Source organism: Danio rerio, chromosome 15 (genome assembly GCF_052040795.2).
Source record: "Danio rerio strain M-AB ecotype USA chromosome 15, GRCz13ab, whole genome shotgun sequence".
NCBI classification, from domain to species: Eukaryota; Metazoa; Chordata; class Actinopteri; order Cypriniformes; family Danionidae; genus Danio; species Danio rerio.
The window spans coordinates 25,406,070-25,432,439 of record NC_141035.1 but is presented as its reverse complement, the minus strand read 5'-3'; the positions used below and the strand labels follow the sequence as shown (position 1 = coordinate 25,432,439).

At 34.8% G+C, this 26,370-nt stretch overlaps 1 protein-coding gene across 6 annotated transcripts in view; it reads right to left on the bottom strand.

Annotated features, from left to right (window-relative positions):
• The window catches only part of grik4 (glutamate receptor, ionotropic, kainate 4), a 647,123-nt gene that overhangs the window by 442,540 nt on the left and 178,213 nt on the right, over positions 1-26,370 (bottom strand). For 4 of the 6 annotated variants that reach the window (XM_087284137.1, XM_087284133.1, XM_087284135.1 and 1 more), the window contains one exon: positions 23,722-23,879. The gene's annotated coding sequence lies outside the window, so the exon portion shown is untranslated. The remainder of the gene's footprint in view (positions 1-23,721; positions 23,880-26,370) is intronic. The other 2 variants (XM_087284134.1, XM_087284136.1) reach the window with 1 other exon arrangement.

Sequence of the window (26,370 nt, the reverse complement as noted above, 5' to 3'; positions counted from 1 at the left end):
ATGGCATTTTAGAACTAAAACGATCCACATCCACACTAGCGTTTCATCTAGTATTAATGAACAGCCCTCCATCCACACTACACGAGTACCGCTAAAAAACACACATCACGTGACCACATACACACACACAGACACACACACACACACACTGTCATGCGCTCATCTGAGCTCCAGCTTCAGCTCAGGGGATGCTTTGAGCAGTGCACGTCGAACAGTTTATCAAGGATGTCCCGCTGCATCGCGTCTCACCATAGTTGTTAAAAGTGATATTTAGTTAATCTTGTCTCTATCTAACGGCTCTTCTGTCTTCTGAATCTATCAGTTAACATGTCACAGCATCAGTACACTACTTCAATCTTTTACTTTCATGCTTGTACTCAGTAATTTTAGTGAAAACCTCAGATACTGTTGGTTGGTTCCTGTTGGTTGAGCACTTTTTTTTTACCAACCAAGTTTGTCAACGTCATTATAACGACATGGCGTCAGTGGCTTTGATGTTGGGAGTATGAAAAGACTTTAGTGTTTGTTAGTACCGTACATCTAACAACAGAACATGTGCAATCTTTCTTTCATATTTCTTTTATTTTTTTTATTTTGCAGACATTGTAAATCATTACCTGCCAGCTATAAAACTAAAAAGGTGACATTTGCAACAACGCCATGTGCGGAAATATGCAAATTAATTAATGCATCATAATGCTTATTATTAATACATAATAAGATCCCCTTTATACGTCATTTGGGGAGCTAAATCTAAACTCATATTAAGCAGAAAATGTGTTAAGAAAACAAAGTTACTGGGTTTTCCTTTTTCATGTCATTTGGGTTGACAAATGCACCGGGGACCCAATTATAGCACTTAAACACAGAAAAAGCCATATTTTCATGATACTGTATAACACAACTCTCCTCTGGATTATGAGAAAGCAGGTAAAGCACAAAAGAAGTAGATGAGCTGCTGTGAAAGCAGGGGCATCCATTATTCAATTAAGAGTTCGGAGCTTAATGCATTTCTGTGCATAAAACAATTAGATGCACAAGTGATGAAACAACTCTTTCTCTCCAGCCTGCTGCCTCTCACCTCCCATATGCTACACTATTCAGGACTTTTAGCTAGAGAAATGATTTGACCAATTGGAAACGAATGACATAGGCAGCACTGAATCCATGTGGTGCCGTCTGCCACTGCCAGCCAAGACCCGCTGGACTGACACTATAGAGCTGGTCATAACAACACAGCTGGCCTCATCGCCAGCTCATCTTCCAAATCTGTTGTTATTATGCAGACAAGAACAGTTTTATTACCAGCCCAAACCCAAAAAACAGCTCACAATGCACATCAACTCAAGTCCCTTTTACATTTATAAGTAGAGATTTGTGGTGTAGATATATTTCAGGTAATTGAACTGTCGCTTTATATTATCAAAGAGACAGTCTTGCTAATAAAATCTATTAAATGCGAGAAGCTATGTACACAAAAAAAATATTTTTGACAGCCTTATGCAGCATACAAAGTGTGTTAAATCAGTAAAAGTACTGTACTGTGGAAAACACTTCAAAAGTTTACATCCTTAAAAACAGTGGATAAACTTATAGTTTTTAAAAACAAATATATTTTGTTTATAATTAATTTACATGTTTTATAGTAAAGGCTAAATAAATAATTAGTAATAAACTGCCACATTTTTTAATTTCTCGTTTAATTTATTTCCTTACTTTCATTATGTCATATTATATATATATATATATATATATATATATATATATATATATACAGTAGGTGAGAGTTCAAAGTGGCTATTAACGCCGCGGCTGGTACCGCCGCCGTTTGAAATAGGTGCCGCTCTGTTTTTAGTGTATGACCGCAGTTTGTGAATGAGCCGCCAGGGGGCGCAAAGGGACGGGATGCGAACGGACAGAAATAGCCCATACAGCTACTGTGCTTGTAAATGATATTAAACAATAAGTCAAAGCATTATAATTCCTTCATTAATCATTTAAAATTTGTTAACACGCTTTATTGTAAACTTTTTAAGTGCAAAGAGGATTCGTTTTGGAAAATAGAATTGAAGAAGTAAAAGACAACTAAAATGAAAGCACAAACATTTAGTACAAATAAGTAGTCTTAAATAAATGAAATAATTAATTAATAAATAAATAAATAAATAAATAAAGCAGCCTAAATATAGAAAGATGTTCAGTGTTTGCTATTTTGATAGGACTAAGACAAGACATTTTCATTTATGTTTTATTTCTGTTTTTATTTCCATTTTCGTTGTTGATTATATTTTACTATCTCATTTATGTCTCAACAATTGTACATAAACGAATAATGAAAATAAATGAATAATGAAAATAGGCCTAAATAAATTATTTATTTAAAGACATTGCCGTACAGTACGTGAAACACTGAGAAAAATAAATTGACCTACCTTAAGCAGATCACTAAAAGTGTAATAAAAATATTTTTGCCGCAGGACATAAATTAAGTCTTGCAGGTTTATTTTTAATAATTTAGTTTCAGTTCTGTTCAGTTTTTTTTTTTTTTTTTTTTTTTCAAAACGTCAATGTTCTCCTTTAAAGTAGCTATAACTGTTGTTTTGTTTTTTTTACTTATGGCTCAGTATGTTTTGTATTTTAACTTCATATTCAGTCACCTTGCATATGCGTGTGAAATATAATGCCGCATAACCGCGGAAAAAGAAGAAAAAGCTGTCAAAGGTTAGAGCTAATTCATTAAAATAAGCTATATTAAAATACAGCATTTATGTTAATACAGGCAGAGTGTGAACAAACTCAAGGCTAAGACATGCGCTTGCCTTTTAATGCATTTGCGGCCTTTAGGCTACAGGCAACACATTATGTTATTGATGTAAACTTAGGCTAAAACTTACCATTGATAAACGTGACCTACCTCAAGCAGATCACAAGTATAAAAAAAAATAAAGTAGGCTATATATATTCTTAATAAACTTCACAGCCACAAATATAAAAAACACAACTTGTATTAAAACTGGGCGAGGATAAGAAAGAATACGATGCTTGTTATATAATTTAAATTTTGATTCCAATTTCTGCAAGCACATTTTTTCACTCGCTACTCTGCCAGAAACTTCGCCGCCGGAGAGCACCTCAATAATGTAAACATTTGTTTAAAGATGGAGCGCAAGATGTGCCGAGTGGCAACATGTGAAGAAACTAAGTTATAAAGCAGAGTCCCGACCAACAGGACTAAGCATATGCGGTTGGCTCATTCTTCACGAATATAGAATTAAAATAATGGCGCGTTAGGTTCACTAAGCAGCGCATTCTCTCCGCCTCATCGTTTAACCAGCGGGACACGCTGCTGAAGCAGGAGAAACACTCCGTCATTCATAATCTTAGCTGATGTATCGGAGTCGAAAGAATATATCAAAAAGGAATTTTCTTTTAACAGTCCCGATATGTTTAATCTTTTTATTATTTTTTTTCGTGTCATTTCTCTTCAGCAAATTAGATATTTTTTAAAGCTGCTTGATTCTTTTAAAACCGAAAGCAGAGCCCGTGGTGTTTTTCCATAAGATAGCCTACTCCTTTATGAATGTTTTAATTTTTTATTAAAGTCTTTAATGTGCTTTTTGATAGTTTTATTTCATTTCAAGCAGCATCTAAATGCGAATTTATCCTCAAAACTTGGCATGAGAGCAGGGCCGGATTAACCAATGGGCCTTATGGGCACAGGCCCAGGGGCCCGTGCGCACCAGGGGCCCCTGCGAGGGGGGAGAAAAAAAGACAATTTTGGAGTGTCTTTTTAGGCTAATTGCAAATAGCGCATCTAGCTATTCAGGGTTTACGCCCATCGATGCCTGATTGATAGAGACAAGATAAGTAAAGAGCAGCACAATATTGCAGCCGCAGTGGCGCACCTTGTAAGGCACACAATATCATCTTTTGACGCGATTAATAATAACATCGGTTCGAATCCACCATCAGTTGAACTCGTGCTACTTTTTTTTCTCCCCATTACATATCAGATTGGAAATATATTTTTAACAGGAATGAAACATTTTTAAAAAATAATGCAAATGTGATATAAAGTCACAAGTGTCTCGTGGGTATTTAATAATGTTTAGCCTTATTATAGGCGTCTGCCGCGCCTCCCTCTCTTCAAAAACTCTATTGCTAAGACAACTGTATTTCCTCTGAGCAAAAAAATCGCGATCACATAGTAATATTATTATTATATTTAAATTGCCTTTCTTTCTTTAATTAAACAGAATGCTGTCATTGGTCAAGCGCGGAAACGTCAGTTTTGTAATAACCCGCACTAAACTGAGCGGACTTTAGTGTAATGTTATATCTGTCATAGATCAAAAATGAGTGGACAAGTGGATTTAGCAAACGCGAGAGAAAGAGGAGAGGAGGCATCTTTATTGAGGCATTTTCCATACACACCTTCTTTAAACAGACCCGTGATCAGGAGAATGAGGGTACAGAAGAAGACGTTGACTTTAAATGATGAGTAGCTAGCATTAACCAGGCGGAGGAGGCTAACGGCAGCGCAGCGCGGACTGGATTCATCGTGTGAGAGACAGACAGAAAGGGAGAGAGAGAGGGAGAGAGAGAGAAAGGCCCAGAAGAGGAGAGAGAGGGGAGAGAAGAGGTATAGTGTCTGTGATTTCGGATACTTTTAGGTTTATAATCAAGTCTTCATCACGAGAAGAGTAGAGAAAATACAGGGAGAGGAGGAGAGAGACAGTAAATTAGTGTTTGTATTATGAAAGACTCTGATTCATAGAACTCAGATTCATATAACTGGATTGGAGAAGCATTGTGCGTTATATGCCATGGCAATAATATGCTTTATAAGTTTGTAAAAGCAATACACTAAAATACCCTTAAAAAAAAAAAAAAAAAAAAAAAAAATATATATATATATATATATATATATATATATATATATATATATATATATATATATATATATATATATATATATATGTAGTTTTATTAGTATTTTTATTTAATGCTTTGAAAAATAATTTAAATCTTTGCAGACTATAAATACATATGTACTATATATCATTTATTTAAATATGTGGGCAACAAATTATAGATTCATTTTATTTAAAAATTATTATATTATTCTTATTTTTTAAATTCAACTATAGGGGTGCGGGCAGGTAGGGGGCCTTACAAGATAATGTGCCCAGGGGCCCCTGAGTTCTTAATCCGGGCCTGCATGAGAGCGATGCAAGTCATGTGTGGCATAATTGCCTTTTTTCCCTGCGCGTGCGAGATCAATTTCTGATCTTTTTGCAACTAAAATGAAAGCATAAACATTCAGTACAAATAAGTAGTCTTAAATAAATAAATAAATAAATAAATAAATAAATAAATAAATGAATAAATAAAGCAGTCTTTTAACCTAAATATAGAGAGATGTAGTGTTTGCTATTTTGACAGGACTAAGACAAGACATTTTCATTTATGTTTTTATTTCTGTTTTTACTTACATTTTCGTTGTTGATTATAGTTTACTATCTCATTTTATGTCTCAACAATTGTAGATAATAATAAACGAATAATGAAAATTAATGAATAATGAAAATAGGCCTAGACATATTATTTATTTAAAGACATTGCCGACATTGAGCTTAAGTTGAATGCAGCTTCATTAAAAGTAAAAATAAATAAATAAATTGACCTATTTTAAGCAGATTATAATAAAAATATTTTTGCGCAGGACATAAATTAAGTCTAGCAGGTTTATTTTTTTAATAATTTAGTTTCAGTTCAGTTTTTTTTTTTTCAAAACGGCAATGTTCTCCTTTAAAGTAGCTATAACTGTTGTTTTGTTTGTTTGTTTTTTACTTAATGGCTCAGTATGTTTTGTATTTGAATTTCAATTTCAGTCACCTTGCATATGCGTGTGAAATATAATGCGAGCATAACCGCTGAAAAAGAAGAAAAAGCTGTCAGTTAGAGCTAATTCATCAAAATAAGCTATATTAAATTACAGCATGCATGTTAATACAGGCAGAGTGTGAACAAACTCAAGGTACGGCTAATATGCGCTTGCTTTTTAATGCATTTAAAAAGATTTGCGGCCATTTTATAGTCTACAGGCTATGGTGTACAACAATGTTTTTTTTTTTTTGTATGGTAAAGGACAATGCACATTGATTTGAAACTTTTAATTGCATTTTTATGTCCTGTAAATAATAAGTTGAATCAGATTAATAAAATCGAATCTGAATACCTGCAAACGGGGCCACAGTTACTTTTTTTTTCACTGACTGGCATGACTGGCAAACGCGTCAGAAAAAAAACTGCTGAATCTCTGCAAATATTTGGTTAACTTATAAAACAAATGTATGGTTTAGTGAGTTTAGTAATGCATAGAAAAATGCAAAGCAGAATTATTAAAATTATTATTTCATTGATCTGAACATAACCATTTATAATATAATTACTAACCCGTCGTCTAAAATATTAAAATAATAAAATATTCTATTATTTTATTCGTGGCTAGAGCTTGATTAAATTGATTAACAAGCCATGTGCTTTTGTTTGTTTGTTCTCGGTACTGGGTATACGCAAAACATTTTCTAAAATGTCAAGCATTTGTCTATAGCTTTAATTAATTCAAAATATTAAAAACAACAATAATAAAATTATAAAAATACAAAGATAAACAGAGCAGCATTTTGCTAATTATAATAGTCCTTTATATTTATATACATGTGTTTTTGCATATTCGTTATTTCACTTGATGCATTCGTTATTTAATGTTTGAATACTGAAATAAAAAGCCATCGTTTAAAAGGTTATTTCACCATCAAAATGTAGCCTGTTATATGTATCATTAACGTTTTATATAAAACTGATGTGCAGTGTAAATGGGATCTTAATACAGTTTAAAGCGAAGTTGTCTGTAAGGATGATGGGCATGGCATGTCTATTGTTGTGGCTCGCGTTGTGAATATTAGAAAATAACTGTCGGGTGAAGGCTTTATGGTCGTGCGGAATTGTCTGCTGCTGTCATGGCTCAGCAGGTAACACCCTATTCAGCTAGGTGTTTTTATGTACAAATTCGTTTTGGCGAATGCTAGAGCGTAATAGAGATATTTTAAATAACAAGTAGTTCAGTCCAGAAGTTGTTGTGCATAGAAACATTCATTTTCATAAGGCCCCATATGCGGTTTGGTTTTAAAACGCATAGGTTTTGCTACGGTTACGCCATCCGTCCTCGGGAGTTTTGGATTTTGTGTAACCATGTTTGTGGAAAACACTTGAGGGAGGAGACATACCCCTTCCCCCATCTCATAACCAAAAGCTTGTCTTTCAGGTGTTAATGGGCATCGTGAGACCGAAGTCATGTCGCATTTCCACTGTCGGCCTATAGCTCGCAGCGCGTAACGCAAACCCAGCCCCCAGAACGTCCCCCTCCTTTTTTATTTATTTGTTTATTTGTTTGGCGCATGTGTGCGATAGGAAAACTAGTGTAATTACGGCAAGCCATCTTTCCCAGACTCGGGGCAAATTCCGCCTTTCCTTTCACTCCATCCCGAAGCCCCAGCTGGCCCTCCTGCCATCCACTACGTAAAACATATGCTGGATAAGTTGACGGTTCATTCTGCTGTGGCGATCACAGACTAATAAAGGGACTAAACCGAAAAGAAAATGAATGAAGAATGAATGAATAAATTATTAATAATAAAATAAAAATAAGGTAATAATAAACACAAATGCCGCGTAAGTGGCCTTTTTTTTTAGAGATGGTACATTTGAATTGCCTCTTCCCACTTCCCCCACCTCGAAATTGAAAGTTGCAAAGAGAACTATAGCTCATTTACACCTTGATGTAGCCTCAATAGCAAAGATCATAGCCCATTTACACATCAACACAGTGCAAGTTTAGCGGAAGAATGTCAAATCAGAATCACGCAGATGAAGCACACCAGCTACTACTATGAAACTATTAAAATTGTTTTGTCATAAATTTGCTTATTTGCAGCAGCTTTTTTTCGCGCAACAGAAATGCGGCGTTGGGAAGCCGTCAATGAATAAAAACAGGGTCAATAGTGAAATCGGCTTTTCATTGTATCCCTATTACCTATTTCAGTGCATTGAAGGCCTTTTATGGTGTCATCTCGATAGAATAGCCTAAGTTATAAATAATTTAAAGAACAAAGTTATAAAAACTCACATTACATAAATAAACAATTAAATATATGTTTAGGTTGTCTATTTAATTGCCCTCGTGATGATGGTGTGCTTTATCATTATGTGCGTTTTACTTATAACTAACCTGATTCAAATGATGGATCTGCGACAGAGAAACTAGGGGTTTTAGGGGACATGCATCACTATATCCTTTTTTTCCCCAAACTGTGCATAGTTCAGCTGCAAGTTACTGTACGTCTTTTTTTGGAAAAGCACCCCATGTCCGCTAGTGCCGCGCGCCTCTTTCTCTGGGCAAAAATGAGTTGATTTTTAAAATAATAAATAGAAAGAGACATTTATTTCATATTTCACTATGCATTTCATCTGATCTTTATAGCTTAATATTGTCAAAACCCACACATAGGCCTATTGTATGAAAATGAAAAGGGCATTTTTTGTTATTTACACTATTTGTTATTTGTTGCCTAGGCTATTTTCACATTTGAGGTGCTTTATTGGCATGACAAGTAACTGTACATTCGTTTTGCCAAAGCAGTGCGCGTCTCACAAACAAGACAGTGCAAAAAGGGCAGTAGTGCAAACAAATATGAAAATAACATATAATAAAAAATGATTAATAAAAATAAAAATAGAATAAAAAATAAAAATATAATAATAAAAATAAAAATAGATTTTTGATAACATTAAACAGGATAAAGGTATTAATAGTATCCTATTATCAAAAGTAAGTCCACATAAAGAGTTCCAGTATTTGTGTGTTGGAGACAGGAGCGGGTATTGTTGGGTGAACACACAGCAGCACACACACTCCCCCAGTAAGATGGGTTCTGTTCGACAGGGACTCAAAGTTGTTTTGTATGTGTTGGATTATCGGGTAGAATTTCTCCCGGATCTCGGAGTATTTAGTGCACTCAGGATATGCAGCTCCGTCTCAATCAGCTGCTGAGGGCACAGCCGCTTCTCCACCGGCAGCCATGTTTTTTTTTGTGCCGGCCCGTCTCTAAGGCTGGCTGATGTCCGCTGCCCGCTTATAACATGTTAGAAAATACTGCAAATCAAGCTGTCGGTATCTCCCCGCGGTTGAAATTGTTCGTTATTCGGAGAAAAAGAAGAATAAATATCAGCGCGCAGTAGTTGCTTTCTAGATTATTTAGGCCTATATTCAGCTGTTTTAATCTTGCAATTTTGATAATTAGAGATAATGTCTGTTTTTATCAACTTGTCTGTCATTTATTTCTCATTTGCTACTTATTTTATTAATTTGTTGATGTTAATATACTACATAGTCTTGTATATGCATATCTAAAATCCTTTGGCATTCAAATTTGCTTTGAACTTGAAAGAGAGAAAGAATCGGATTTTACCTGTCAGAGCACATTGCATATGCTTTTTTTGAAATAACATTTATTTAACAAATATTTTAGCACATCGAAAGTAATTAAATTACCTGTCTTTTGATTAAAACCTTTATGCAAAAAGATCAGAAAAAAAGGCAATATGCGACACATGACATGCATCGCTCTCATGCCACGTTTTGAGGATAAATTCGCTTTTAGGTGCTGCTTTGAATAAAATAAAACTATTAAAAAGCACATTAAAGACACTAATAAAATAAAACATTAATAAAGGAGTATCTTATGAAAAAACACCAATTGACGGGCTCTGCTTTCGGTTTTAAAAGAATCAAGCAGCTTTAAAAATATAATTTGCTGAAGAGTAATGACAGGGAAAAAAAGATTGAACATATCGGGACTGTCAAAAGAACATTCCTCTTTGATATATTCTTTCGACTCCGACACATCAGCTAAGATTATGAACGACGAAGTGTCTCTCCTGCTTCAGTGGCGTGTCCAGCCAAAACGAGGAGGCGGAGAGAATGCGCTGCTTAGTTTCGGCTCGATATATTTAAATAAAAAAAAAACTAACAACGAGCTGCTTATAACGCTCAAAAAGTTAAACTCAAATGCACAACCCTTGTTGGTGGCACCTGCGGGATGCACAATGAACCTAACGCGCCATAATTTTAATTCTATATTCGTGAAGAATGAGCCAAAACTCAAATGCACAACCCTTGTTGGTGGCACCTGCGGGATGCACAATGAACCTAACGCGCCATAATTTTAATTCTATATTCGTGAAGAATGAGCCAACCGCATATGCTTAGCCCTGTTGGTCAGGACTCTGCTTTATAACTTATTAGTTTATTACAATAATCACACCTTAGCTTTGCCATTGTTCTTCACCACATAGCCACTCAACACATCTTGCGGTCCATCTTTAATGTTTAGATTATTGAAGGTGCTATTGACGTTTTGAGAAAAAAATTAATAGTACTGAAACTAAATTATTAAAAATAAACTTGCGGGACTTCATTTATGTCCTGCGGCAACATTATTTTTATTACACTTTAAGTGATCTGCTTGAGGTAGGTCACGTTTATCAATGGTAAGTTTTAGCCTAAGTTTACATCAATAACATAATGTGCATTGTCCTTTACCATACAAAAAAAAAAAAAAAAAAAAAAAACATTATTATACACCAGTTGCCTGTAGCCTATAAGAAGGACGCAAATATTTTTAAATGCATTAAAAGGCATATCTTAGCCTTAGTTTGTTCACACTCTGCCTGTATTAACATAAATGCTGTATTTTAATATAGCCAATTTTGATTAATTAGCTTTAACTGACCGCCTTTTCTTCTTTTTCCGCGGTTATGCGGCATTATATTTCACACGCATATGCAAGGTGACTGAATATGAAATTAAAATACAAAACATACTGAGCCATTAAGTAAAAAAAACTAAACAAAACCACAGTTATACTTTAAAGCAGAACATTGACGTTTTGAAACAAAAAACGGAACTGAAACTACATTATTAAAAATAAACCTGCCAGACTTAATTTATGTCCTATTTTCATTATTCATTTATTTTCATTATTCGTTTATTATTATGTACTATAATTGAAACATAAAATGAGATCGTAAATATAATCAACAACGAAAATGTAAATAAAAACGTAAATTAAAAATATAAATGAACATGTCTAGTCTTAGTTCTATCAAAATAGCCAACACTACATCTCTCTATATTTGTACTAAAAGACTGCTTTCTTTCTTTCTTTATTTATTTATTTATTTATTTATTTATTTAAGACTAATTATTTGTACTGAATGTTTGTGCTTTCATTTTAGTTGTCTTTCATTTCTTCAATTCTATTTTCCAAAACGAATCCTCTTTGCACTTAATAAGTTTACAATAAACCAGGTAAAAAAAAATTAAATGTAAGTTGAGGTGATCGCAAGTTCACAACTGTGAGGTGATGTGCTCTACCGGCATGATAATCTATATTATTTTGCTGTTTTTCATATGCGCACGTTTAAGATTTGAGATTATAACATTGCCATGATAGTCAAAGAAATCAAAACATTATTTTCACCCCAACGCAATTTAATCGGGCACTGAAGGCTAATAACTTAATTCTTATATTTGCTTTTTGACTTCTCACCATGTATTTCTACAGCATAGTATAGTGTAAGAGCATGTCTATTACCAGAAAAACTAAATTAAAATTATATTTTAATTGAACACATAACATCACATACAGTAAGTTACGCCTACAGAACAGTCTGTTTAGCATTGTGAAAAGGCAAAGCTGAATATCTGTGGTTAAAGTGCCACCCAGCGGTCAAATGCTGCTGGCGCATCAAGTACCGCTGTCGCCGCGGCATGAATGGCGGCACAAGGAACACATTGAAGTAGTAACATCTGTATATATATATATATATATATATACACACACACACACATATACACACACACACACACACACAAACAGTTCTGTCTCATTCTCGAATCTGATTGGCTGAATGCTGTGTGATATACTGCAATAACAGCATTCATGTAGCTTCCTCACCCTTCTGTATTGCTCCGCCCATATAGAGTGACAGCAGATCAATAAAGTCAATACAGTTGGACAAATATTGCAGCTGTTGGAAAACAATGTAGTTTTAAGGCTTTTTAGGCGAGAATGAAGTTCCTAAATGTGTATAATTTCAGAGATACTGCGTGTCGGCATCCATCAGCCTATCATACTGAGCAAAGCAAAGAGAGTTGACATTTCGCCAGAAAATGGCGACAGAGACCACATAATTAGACCTTAGAGGAGCAAAACTCATAATTCCAGAGTAATTTCTAAGTCCAGTAAGTGACTTTCTTTTTGGGTTTGGACTATCTCTCTCTTTTGTGTGTTGTAGTGCTGTACAGTCTGGTAGGGATTCTGGTAGTGTTTGCTTTGCTTTAGCTTTTTCGGGTTTAATTATTGTGATCTCTCAATTGCAATAGAGAAAAACTGGGAAATGTCTCTAGACCTATGGCATTTCATGCCGTTCAGCCTTACTATCTTAAAATGTGAGCAATAATACCTGTTTTGTCATCACTTTAGATATTACGCCAGAGAATCATTCAAATACTAGCTCTAAAGTGATGTTTATGAAGCAGCAATGGTTTCTGCATTTCTACAGATCTGAATGGCGGAAGAAAGTAGTTTCTCATACAAAAGGATTTTTAGATTCTCTGTGTTTGATATTCTTATTTTATATACATGATTATGTCATCGACGAAATATCACACTCATAGCAGTAGCAAAAGCACCAACTTTTGTTAGTAGATTTATATTTGTACCTTCTGCTTATTTCTTCCTTGTTTTTATTTATTTATTTATTTATTTATTTATTTATTTATTTATTTATTTATTTATTTATAATTGTCAATCATTATGTGATAATTTTATGGAATAAAAAGTTCCAGTATATACCAGTATAAATAGACACGTTTAATTCATTTAAAAACATGTACAAACCCAGTTTAATCTCTAACCTTTAGAAAAGCAGAAAGAACATATCTTTGCAGTAGTCATTTTCTTTCTCGCTTTACTATAAGATTAACGTCTTTAGCTACAGCTTTTTCAGAGATTGAGCCTTGGGATGCCACAGCACAAAGCTTTCACTTTCAAAATACACAATTTTTCTCTATTTCAAAGAAAGCAGAAGCGGCAGATATGGTCTTGAATTTAAACATCGCTACGTGCTGAATTTTTAAACGGCATCTGAATATGGCTAAAATGCTCAACATCATGTATGCATTTGTCCTCTGAGCGGCTTGGGTGAAGGTTTCATTGAGGCGAAGGATCTGCGCTTAATGCAAAGGCTCTTCCTGCATTCAAAACGCATCCACTATGTGTTAGAGAGACCTGTCTGTAAGTGAATCTAACATTTCAGGCCTTATCCTCACATAACCACACCGCCATGCATGGCTGGCCGGGCCTATTCACTTCCTCTGCCAAAGACACAAACAACATTCCCAATAATTTAATTTCTCCAGCGACGTGTGAGAAACGGAAACACCTCAGCCGTCAGACCTCTTCTAGCATTTTGTATTCCTCCGGTACCACAAAACAGCTGGACATTCTCAAAACTGAAAAGACAAATATTGGAACAACTTTGCACACAGTGCTGCTCAAACAAGAGCAAATCTTGCCGAATACTAATGTGGGGCTAGTTAAGATGAAAGCCCAAGAGGAACTTTAGCAGAGCCCTGAAAAGATAAATTTGTCACACATACACATAAGCAAAAAGGAAGGAAGAAAAGGAGATTGTAAGACAGCATAGACAGTCAGTAAGATGGCTTCTTGCTGATTAAACTGCACTAATGCCAAATTAAGTATTTTATTAAATGGACAGTTCACCCAAAATAAAAATATATATCATTATTCTGTTATTATTTGCTCATCCTTCTCTTGTTCCAAAACTGCTGGAGTTTCTTTCTTCTGTTAAACAGAAAAGAAGATATTTTGAAGAATGCTGGTTGCCCATTGACACACATAGTAATTTGATTTCTCAACTATGGAATTCCAAACAATCAGCATTCTTCAAAATAGTTAGAAACTCATAAATGTACAGTTGAAATCAGAATTATTAAACCCCTTTTGTTTTTTTGTTTTTTTCCAAATGATGTTCAGAGCAAGGACATTTTCACAGTATGTCTGATAATATTCTGGAGAAAGTCTTTTTTTTTACTAAGGCTAGAATAAAAGCAGTTTTTATTTTTATTTTTATTTTTTAAACATTTTAAGGTCAAAATGATTAACTCTCTCTAAGCTATATATATTTTTTCCGATAGTCTACAGAACAAACCATCATTATACAATAACTTGCCTAATTACCCAAACCTGCCTAGTTAACCTTATTAACCTAGTTAAGCCTTTAAATGTCACTTTGAGCTGTACAGAAGTGTCTTGAAAAATATCTAGTCAAATACTATTTACTGTCATCATGTCAAAGATAAAATAAATCAGTTACTGGAGATCAGTTATTAAAACTCATGTTTAGAAATGTGATAAAAAAAATCTGCTCTCCATCCAACAAAAATTGTGGGAAAAATGAACAGGAGGGCTAATAATTCTGACTTCAACTGTAGTTTACAATAACATGAGGATGAGTAATTAATACATTTCATCTTTGGGTGGACTATCTCTTTAATAACGTTAATTTAAAATGGATGGAAATGGCTGCATTTTTTTCAACATTCTTCAGAGTATCTTGTTTTGTGTTCAACAGAAGAAAGAAATTCATGAAAGATTAGAACAACTTGAGTTTGAGTAAATGGTGAGGAATGTTTTATTTATTTTCGGGTGAACTATCCCTTTAAGTGCAAAGTTAAAAAGGGCAGTTCAGAAGGGTGAACAATCTGTGCTTTAAATAAATAGATAGCCTGCATTATTTTCCTCTGAATACACACTACACACACTTGCTGACTTAGAACAGAAGCAATTTGCAGATACCAGATTTCACAGAAACTTACATGATCAAAGCATAACTTCAGATGGAAAAATAAATATTGAGGACAATCGATGTTGGCAGCTGTCTCTACAGGATGGCTACATCATAAAGGCACTCATACTGTGTGTCATAGTTGGTTGTACAAGGCAATCTTTTTGTCAATATATCACTTTCATGACATGTTTCAGTACTGTGAATGCATATTCTGACAGAGAGAGACAAGTGAGCTTCATAAAGCATTGTTAGCCCATTATAGTACGTTCTATTGTTATCACCGTAGTTCATTCATTTAGTTATTACTGAATTCATAGCTCCAACAAATCATACAATGATCAGACATTTGAGCAAAATGCAAGCTAACATGAAGTACAATCTATATCTTTCATGTCATGCACATACAAATTTCCTTGTACATCTTTTAATTTATTAGTAGAATTAAAGCACAGGCTTTTAAGGGCAATAGCAGCATGGGAATGCTAGAATCAGGATAATAAATCATCATAAAGGAGAACAAAAATAGCAAATCAGAGCGAAGTTGCCATGCTTGATGATTAGACTAATAACCTGACATTATTTAGATTAAATTATCACTCTCATCAACACCTAAGTTTCCTTACTACAGTACATGGGGAAACACTGTAAATTGACTTTCACAGAATTTTTTTTTTTTACTTTTATCATACTTTACCATTCTTGACATTACTATGGTTCTTTTTAGTTGCTTTTTTATGTACATAAGTTTAATGGTATATCCAAGGTTGATTATGGTTAATGCATTCATTTAGTGTGTTGATAAGTGTGTAAGATTCAGTTTAGTATAAGACCGTACTCACACTATGTACAGTTGCCTCAAACCGGGCCAAATCACCCTTGTCCCGTCCCCCCTTCCGTCTCCCCCGACGGCCCTCACTCACACCACAATCGGGCCTGGGCACACTTACGTCATCGATGCTACGCTGTTCAGTAAGAAGCGCTGTCACTCAGCAGCACAGTGGAGATTTCTCTAGTTATATAGTTTCAGTCGTTTGATATGCAGTGACATGCAGTCAAATATTTCAGCAAACAATCCATATGAACCAGTCCCTTAAAAGTTAATTCTCGCTTTTAGTTTCGAGCTGAAAAGCCCAAGTGAACCGCGCTCAGGCCCACCTCCTCCAACCAGGCCAGGACCGGCCAAGTGAACCGTGCCTGAGCCCAATTCAGCGCACTCACACTTTTTAAAAGATCCGGGAAACGGGCCTGGGCACGGTACGGATGGCATAGTGTGAGTAGGCCCTAAATGTCACTATTGAAGTTCAGTTCAGTTTAGTTCAGATCAGTGTAATGAAAATGTCACTGCTGAAGGCACTAATACACTGAAAATCAACTTCACAAATCTGCAGCTCAACTATACCCAACCAAGCAAGCCAGAGAATCATCAATGTTAATAAACCAAACTTCACCAATTGACAAAATTGAAAAAAACTGAGTGCAACCAGTTCTTTTCTGGACATCGGAAGCTTGAAAACAATAAGAGCTGGTCATGGAAAAGGTGCATGATAGTACCATCTAATCACCACTTGCTTTTGAAGATATTTTGGTTTGTGAATTTTAAAAGAACAATGTAGATCAGGGGAGACCAAACTAGTTCCTTGAGGGCCATTGTCACTTAGCGCTAACCCTAATCAAACACAACTAAACAAGCTAATCAAGGTCTTATTAGGCATACTTAAAAATCCCAGGCTGTTGTGTTGTAGCAAATTGGAGCTAAACTCTCCATGACCAAGATTGGTGTTGCCTTATGTAGATAATAATAAATCAAAACCTTCATGTATTAAAATTATATAAATTAATGAAATCCAGTAGTTTACCGTAGATTTGGAAATGACACCACTGTAAAAGTCTTGCGACAACAGCTTTTAATGAAATTTCGTCATTTGATAGACTAATGTTCCCCAAGCAAGAGCTGCAACAACACAGGATCAAACTTGTTGGGAAGCAGTTTTATATTATTATTTTTGTGGACAAATCAGTTCCCATAAGCATTTAAATAGGGTTTTAAGAAAGTTTATTCAAAAACTATATAACTGTGTGTGCTTGAGTTGTGAAGCAATATTTCGTGAGCAGACTGCAGGCATCTCACCAGATTTCAGAACAAAGCTGTTTTTTTTTCTTTCTCTCTTTTAATGATCAAGCAATAAAAGGCAGCCCTTTTGGGACATAAAGAGCCAACAGCTGTGGAAAGGTGTGATGGCAGCAGTAAAAGAGCTGATTTCACAGCATTAAAGAAGAGTCAGTGAACTTAGTCACTGTCGGGCCACATGGAGCATCACAAAACATGCACAGCGTTCAAACGGCATAACCCTTTACCACAAACCAGCGCTAGTTTACTCCGCTCAGGTCAGCCGAGTCCCCCTCCTTTCCCTTGTTTCCTCTCCACTGTGCCTGCAGTTTACAAAGTAATCTGTTCCTGAGCAGACAAGCATCAGCGAGGCTTATCTGGAGCTTTCAGGTGCGCAGGATGGAAGTGAAGACGGAGGGAAACCGTGGCTGTGAAGGAGACGATGGTCACGAATACATTCACACAAACCAGTGCTTCTTGCATCAGCCGCACCAAAACAGTGTGAAACGTGCTCAGCCCGGTGTGGAGAAGCCACGGTAAAAGAGATCAGCAAAAAGACACGACTGTTCAGAAACAGATGATGGTCAATGGTAAATTCAGTTTCTGATTGGTTAATGACATTGAACCACTTACATCTGGCACTAAGATTTGTTTCACCACTGTATAAATTATTCATTGAATTCATGTAAAATCAGTGAGTAAACTTGTTGATTTTAAAATTATTTTAACTGGCTTAACATAATTTTTTAAGGCAGCGGGTTTACTCACATTTGTAAGTAAATGAACAATGTGCATAATTATAAAAGTTAGATCAAATCAACTTAACAGTTTCAAGTTGCACTCACTTTTTAAAGTAAAATCAACTTGTTGCTTTTAAGGCAATAGTCTTACTAACCTTTTTAAGGTAAAAGTAAATGATCACTTTTTATAGTGTAGTTAAGGGCAATGTTTTTTAAAAATGTAAAAATAAGGGTAAAGTATTGTTATGACTGGGTGGAAAAAGGTATTATCCAGTCCTATTAATAACTAACTCTTAAAATTTCATAGACTTTAGACTAGTAGGATGAGAAGGCTGTTATCATCCATCCACATGGTTAATCATCTGTACTTATAGAAAAGACTCCAGATCCAGATCTGTTTTTATAATACTGTGACAGTTGGGTTTAGGGTTGGGGTAGGGGTAGATGTTAATAAAATACAATTCATTGGAAATTTAATAAATAATATAAATAATTATTGTGGTTAATCATCTGTACTTAAAGAGAAGACACTAGATCCAGATCTGTTTTTACGTGACGGTTGGGTTTAGGGTTGGGGTAGGGGTAGACGTTAACAAAATACAAATAACGGGAAATTTAATAAATAATATAAATAACTCTACGTGATCTATAGCTGATTATCCATGTGGATGATGATAACAACCTTCTGAGCCTACCATTAGGCACAAAAAGCCCCTACTGGCCCATATCTATCAGCTGATAACTACTGATATTGCCCATTCAATCAAGTGATAACATTTGAATCAGCTGAATAATCTTTAAAATCACCAACTCTTAAATACAAATACTTTGTAAATAATGAAATACTTAATTTAGTAATGAAATGTTTATCAGTTACAAAGTATGAAAGTACAATTAAGCACATTTTAAATGAGCTTAGAAGTCAAGAATACAGCATCTTTATAAACTGCTCACCAATGTCTTATAATGTAGACGTAATGCTTAAATGATGAATTAACTATTTGCTAATGCTTAATAAATGATTAATAGTGTGCAGTTATTAAAAAAAGAGTTACTGATATATTTCACAACTTGAAAATAGAATGCAGAATTGAAAATTTATGATAAAAAAAAATTCGCAATATTGCTATTTTGCCTTTATTTTGAATTATGAATTCAATGCAGACACTGTATACATGCTTGCTTTCAAAACATGACATATTGGAAAGGTTCAGTACATCTTGATGTTTGAATGCTCTAAAATATTTAACAATAATCTAAACTCATTTAAATCATAATTATAATCAAGAAATGCTTTCATGAAATGAATGCAAATATGCATGATATTTAACATTAACATGATTATTTTCATTTATAGAGTCCATTTGTAAAATACATTAAATTTAATGGGCTCATAATTATTTTATATCGACAGCAAATGAGTCGTGAAAGTACTGTGAATGTTCATTTGAATATATTGCCCAGTCTCAGATTGAGATCAAGAATGAATAAAAACTTCATAGCATATGTTGTGTAAATGCTAATGTGTCCTGCTGCATTAAAACAAGCAATTCACTTTTTTCTGAATACTGTACATGCAGCTTTAAAATAAAAGAGAGAGAAAGAGAGTGAGACCTTCCCCTAAGACATACTGTATTTGAGATTCCGTTATTACCGACTGTAAACAGGCCCATAAAACCCTTATGCTTCAACAGCTGAGGCCCTTTGTGTTGTGGCTGTAATATGAATATAATACATTTTTATTATTAATGCAGTTTGTAATGTGACTTATGTGTCAGATCAAAAAATTAACAAATTTAAGGAACCATTTAAGCAAACAAAGAAACAGTTAGTTGCATTGGAAGCCGCAAGGCAGCAATTATTTTCCAGTCTTGCAAGCTGACCAGCTTTCTCAAGTGAGAAGCCAATTATGTTTTGCCTTGGCACTGCTTTATGAGGTGTTGCCATTACTAGCTAACGATGCGTTTTCCAAAGTTATATTCGATAATGACATTTACACAAAGAGCAGCCTGCAGTGTATATAACAGTCCATTCCAGACAGAGGTGAAACAAGGCATCGCATCTGGATTGGAGCTCTCAATATTGTATATCAGTGTAAAGACTTTCATTATCATTACAAATTATTATTATTATTATTATTATTATTATTATTATTATTATTATTATTATAACACTTTAGTTTAGGTCACAATGCATGCTATTAACTACTGTTGTTTTTCTTGCTTATTATTAAGATATTTAATGTTCGTTAGTAGTTAGGTATGATCTCATTCTAAATCCCTAATCCTACTCAAAGCCTAAACCCAACTTCTACCTTACTAAATATTAATAAAAAGCTAATTAGTAGTTTATTAAGCTTATGTTAGTTAATGGTTTAATATAGTGAATTGTGACTTAAAATAAAGTGTTACCATTATTATTATGTTCCACTAGTTTTCTGACACATAAAGTGAGGATATATGGGCATGCTCTGACATGAAATAAAGATAAGCAGAGTTTCATGGAAATAAGCAGCGATGCATTGACTTTGGATTGGAGAAAATATTAATATGTATGTAATGCATACATAAAATATGTGATTATAATGACTTCTATTGTTTCTATAGTCGAACAGTACCACTTGCATTAGGTGCAGACACATTGTAGAGTTATACATTTTTCACAAAATAAAAAAAAATTAAAAATGGAGGAAAGAGATATTGATTTGAGAGGTAGACTTCTGATTTCACCTGCACGACCCTGTGCTGTCAGTTATTACTGAAGGATAACATGGTACTCCAATTGACCAAACAAAATCAAGCATTCAAAAGTGCCATATAATAACTAATGTTGACATTTTATATGAAAGTCAAAGATAACCATTGTTTAATATGTCCAGAGTAAATGGATTTTCAAGTGGTTCTTTACTATTTTAGCATCCTTTTCAATAGCTGATCATTTCTAAGAGCAAAATTCAATGTGCACTGATATCTACATAAGCCACAATCACTAATAATAAATATTTAAAAAGAAAATAACACATATAACAATTTTTTTAACAAGTAAAGATCTATTTTGCAGCCCACTATTAGCATTCAGCTATAAAGCAACATCTTCCAGTGACCCAAAACACAGTGAGTTGTGTCCCCCAGTGATACACTGACTGTCAGTGTGAATACAGCACATGCAAGCTCTCTGTACTTCTGTCTCTTTTCTGCGCACAGCGGGACATACGCGAGACCACGAAATGATCCTGGCCCTTCTCTCATATTCCCTCTGTGAGCCTCCTTTTTCCAATAAATCGCTGACTGGTCTAATAACACTCTTTGTACAACACCAACAATCTCCTTGCCTCATTTTTAAGCTGCAGAAATGAATTGAAAAAGGGTCGTTTTGATTTATCTTGTCAGTGTTCAGCATTTTAATGGGGAATTAAGTACTGTAGGTACTGTATAAGGTACATATGTGAAAACCAAGAGACACAGATCAGCTCCCTGACAGCTATAGAGCCCTCCTCTAATACAGTACATGTGCCCTTGGTAAATATGCGCAAGGAAGTCTATAAATTTATTTATTTCTTTTTTTAACCTTCTGATACTTTGCTTTATGCCATCAAAATGTCACTAAAAACTCTGCTTTTGTTGAGAACAAACAACTTCAAACAAAACAGTAACATACATAAAAAACTAAAATCTTAATAATTATGTGTGCCATAGATATTGACCTATATGAACAAGATTTTTCTAAAATATAACCACAAATCAGAAAAAGTTGGGACAGTGTGTACTTTTACTTTGACTTGTACTTCATTGCAGACAATACAACAAACGTTATTCAATGTCTCACTCGAGGATTTTTAAATATTTTATTTCACAACAAACATGTATTCCAATTTTGGTTCTTACAACACATTTAAAAAAAAGTTGGAACAGTAAAGCATTTACCAGTTTGTAATGTTGCCATTCCTTTTCACAACACTTAAAAGGCGTTTAAGGACTTAGGACACCAAGTAAAGAAGTGTTTCAGGAGTAATTTTGTCCCCTTTTTGCAAACAAATCTTAATGTGGCCAACAGTATGAGGTCTTCATTGTCGCATTTTGTGTTTCAAAATGTACCGCACATTCTCTATTGGAGACTGGTTGGGACTGCAGGCAGGCCAGTCAAGTGCCTGTATCCTACTTTTGCTTTATCCTAATTTTTTTCTGATTTGGAGTTGTTACTCACATTAATATTTTCCATTTTTTTAGTACACTTGGGTAGCTAGGAACAGGAAATCGTTGAGCTATAAGCTCCTGTTTTACTGGGGTATCAATATGAAGAAACACAAAGGCCAAAATCAAACAGGCAGCATCTGAAACTGCCTCTTAGCTCTACTAAGGACACTTAAAAGAGTAAATGAAAACAAGTGAGCGAATGTGTGCCCTGGAAGGGATTGTTTTGTTTGTGCTTTACTTGTTGTAAATCCCTCAGATGGATTAAATGTTTTACTTAGTCTGACTCTTTGTTGATAGTTATTTAACATTTACCAAGCTGGTTATTGGTAATGAAATAAATATTTACAATACATATACAATACATATTTTGATTTCTATCATGTATACAAATGCTAATTTACAAATAAATCAAATATATTGAAAAAATTACACTTACAGTATTCCGCCATGGATGCCATCTTGTGGTCAGATGCAGAAATTCATCCGGCTCACAAACTTTCACAGTGCGTCATTGAGGTTCATTGTGGGATTGATTGAGGTCACGTTAGAACGTCTGCTATGCGTTTGGCCACCACTACAAATGGCTGCTTCATGTTTCAAGTCTAATCTGCGCAAGTTAATCCACTGAAAATGTTTTTTGTTTGTTCAATCAAAATCTGACCATTTGTTTCTGTGTTTGGAGTTTTAGTCCTTCTCTGTTGACGTCAGTTTGATTAAATCAACCGTTATGTACTTAACCATGCTGCTCTTACCGTTAGTTTGCTATGAGAGAATGATGTGCAAAAAGAAAGCCCTGCCCCCTACTTAATATTCAGTTGGAAGTTCATCAACATACTGAAATAAAAAAAACTTTCGAGACTAAGAAACACCCCATTTAGGTAAGCTAAATACAGCGGATACAGCGGATCCGCTGTACAGCCTCAGTCATTCATCACTAGGGTAAAAAGGAACTGGCTAGAAAATAGCAAACACTGAGAAGGCCCATTTCTATAATCAGGGCAGTTACTTTCAATTTTACAGACACCGGGAGGTGTTGTGAATCAACCTGGAAGAACAAATATGTCTGTCTTCATCAACTTTATTGCACAGACATTATCTGGAGGTCAAAATGTCTCCAAAAGCACAATATGAAGTAACATATTACCAAATACTGCACCAAAAAAAAAAAAAAACTCCACGCTACTCCAAAAACAGTGTCTGTTAATTAGTTTTACTAATAAGCCTTTTATCCACAGCCTTCCTTGCTCATACTTACCACTATTAATGGAGGACACTGTATAGTCATGTCAAAAAACTGGAAAACTTAATGACTAAAGGCAGCCTTGTTCTCCTCTCACTTCTACATTCTCTGTTTCACCCCAAGCAATAAATCTGTGCAACATTCATAATCACAATAATTCTGGCAGGCTCATATGGCTCTGTGCACACAGCATGGCAGGTTTCCAAACAAAAAAAAAAAAGTAAAGTGCTGAAGCGGACAAGTGTTTGTTTGCAGTCCATCATTGTTTCCAAGCCTTGAAAAATGTAATGTCTGCGGTACAATTAGGCACATCAAACACTCCTTCACCTCGCCGGCACATTCATAAATATGCAATGGACAGTAATAGCCATCCAGAACGCATTCAAGACAAACAAGAAGAGGCTCCCACAGTACAGAAGCTCATTACTATACATGTCTTACCTTTGATCTCCGGAGGCGTGAAGCTCTAATCCATCTTGAGGCTCTGGAAGTTGTTGGTGTACTATTGGGCTCTCAACTCCGGAGCAGCTCTCCACATCACAGAATCCCGTCCACTCAAAAACTGAACCCACTGGATAGGGCACTTGGGGATTGTCCTGCTAAAAGAACACACAGAATCAAGAATAGGTCAGGATTCAGGTGTGAAGTGTCTGCCGGTGTTTCTGGAGTATCTACAGTTGCTGATGTGCATGACAAGAGTGTAAATAAATGAAACTATCAATATTTACTCATTGAGATGCAAAGTTATTCACATCTTAACTTGAAAAACATAACAAAAAATGTGCTATTTTCTAAGTTATACTAGTAATAAAAAAAAAATCCAAAATAAGACATCATAAAATGCAGCAAAAACATAATTATGTGTTGTGCACAAATAAAAGTTAATAAATAAATGTAATTTCTAAAATAGCCTTAAAAACAAGTTCAAGTTTAACAAATTATTTTTGTACTTGTTCTTTCTGGGGATCAAAACTATAGATTCCTCAATAATATTAATAATAATAATAATAATAATAATAATAATAATAATAAAGATTCATGGCAAAGATGAACAAAATGACAAACATTTTAAAGAGACAGTTCCCCCTGATCCTAGAAATCTTATTTCTAAATGTGTGTGTTTATTTGTTGACATCAGAACCCAATGTCAGTCTGACGTCAATGTCTAACCTAAAAATCAACCAAATAACAATGTCAAATGATGTTACAGCTTGATGTTGTGGGGTGTTACAACTATGACATCTATCAGATGTAGGATATTGGTTGCCATACCTGATGAACAAATGTCAGTATTTGATGTTGCAATACTGATGTTGGCTCAAGATGTTAGCTTGATGTTGGACATTGGTCACTTTCCAACAAAACAACCTCAATCATGTGACGTCATTATTGGACATCAAAATAACGTTGTCCTTAGACACTGACATTGAATTTTGATCACCTGACATCTCAACCTAAACCTAACCCAATATTAACATCTTATGACGTTGTGTGCATGCTGGGGAGTTGCCTGGGGAAAAGATTTGGAAATCAAACTCTCTGCAGACACATGGGACAATTGTTTGACTTCAGTGTTGTCATGCTCAGTCAACAGCAGACACCAACTGATTCAAATCAAGGTCATACATTTATCTATACTACACTAAAGCCAAGCTACATAAGAATCTTCCCTTCAGTCTCATCAATGTGGATAGATGCAAGAGGACACGGTTGTTCATGCCTTTTGGTTCTGTCCCCTACTTAATAGATTCTGGACAAACATATTTGACTGGTACTCCAAGGCTTATAGCAGAACTACCAGATGCCAAACTTACCAACTTTGGGTTCTCACAAAATACATCGTCTCACCCTCAAACAATCCAAGGCATGGTGTTGGCTAAAGTGCTTAACAATTGGACTAGTGCTTAACAACTGGAAATCACGTTTACCCCCCTCATTCCAGAACTGGATTTCTAATGTGATATCTGTTATTTAGATGGAGAGATTTTCAAGGACTAGCTCCATAAAAACAGTTTTGGCTACTTGGGGTCAATTTCTTGATTTAATTGACAAATCTATGACTCAAGAGCAATCCAGTGACCCAATTTTTAGTTAGTATTGAAACTCTCCAGTTTTGATTGTATGATTTGTGACTATGATGTGTTTTTTTGTTTGTTCATTTTTTTGTTTTGTCCAATGATACCCAAATATATATATATATATATATATACATACACATTTATATATATATATATATATATATATATATATATATATATATATATATGTATATATATATTTTTTTTAATTAAGAATATAAATTATGCAATAAAAGAGCCAGTTCAAATATTCCTAACCTTTTACTTATACTCAAATAATTCTTAAATTTGACCTTAAAAGAAAATTGACACTTTGAACCAAAAAAGCCACAGCCATATCACCCTGCAAGCCAAGACTGGTTACTTACTGAATCTAAGCAGGGCTGAGCCTGGTCAGTACGTGGATCGAAGACCACATGGGAAAAGTAGGTTGCTGTTGGAAGTGGCGTCAATGAGGCCAGCAGGAGGCGCTCAACCTGTGATCTGTGTGAGTCCTAATGTCCCACTAAAGTGACGGGAACACTATACTGTCAGTGGGCGCCGTCAATCGGATGAGACAAGTCCAGACTCTTGGTGGTCATTTAAAATCCCATAAAGAGTATGGGAATGGGGTGTCACCCCGGTGTCCTGACCAAATTCCCTCAATCGGCCCTTACCCATCATGGCCTCCCAATCATGGATGGTGAGCGCACTGGCGCCGTTGACCTATTGCTGCTTTTGCATCATCCAAGTAGATGCTGCACACTACTAAAAATACACATTACTTACTTACTAAAAAAAAAAAGTCAATCCCAGTCATTTACTCATACTCAAATAGTTCTTAACTTTGACCCTATAAAACAAAAATGACCCTTTGACCCTAAAATAAAAATGTATAGCATATATATATATATATATATATATATATATATATATATATATATATATATATATATATATATATATATATATATATATATAATTTTTCAAGGAAACTTTTTTTCGGCATATAGGAAAAAAAAAACATTCACAG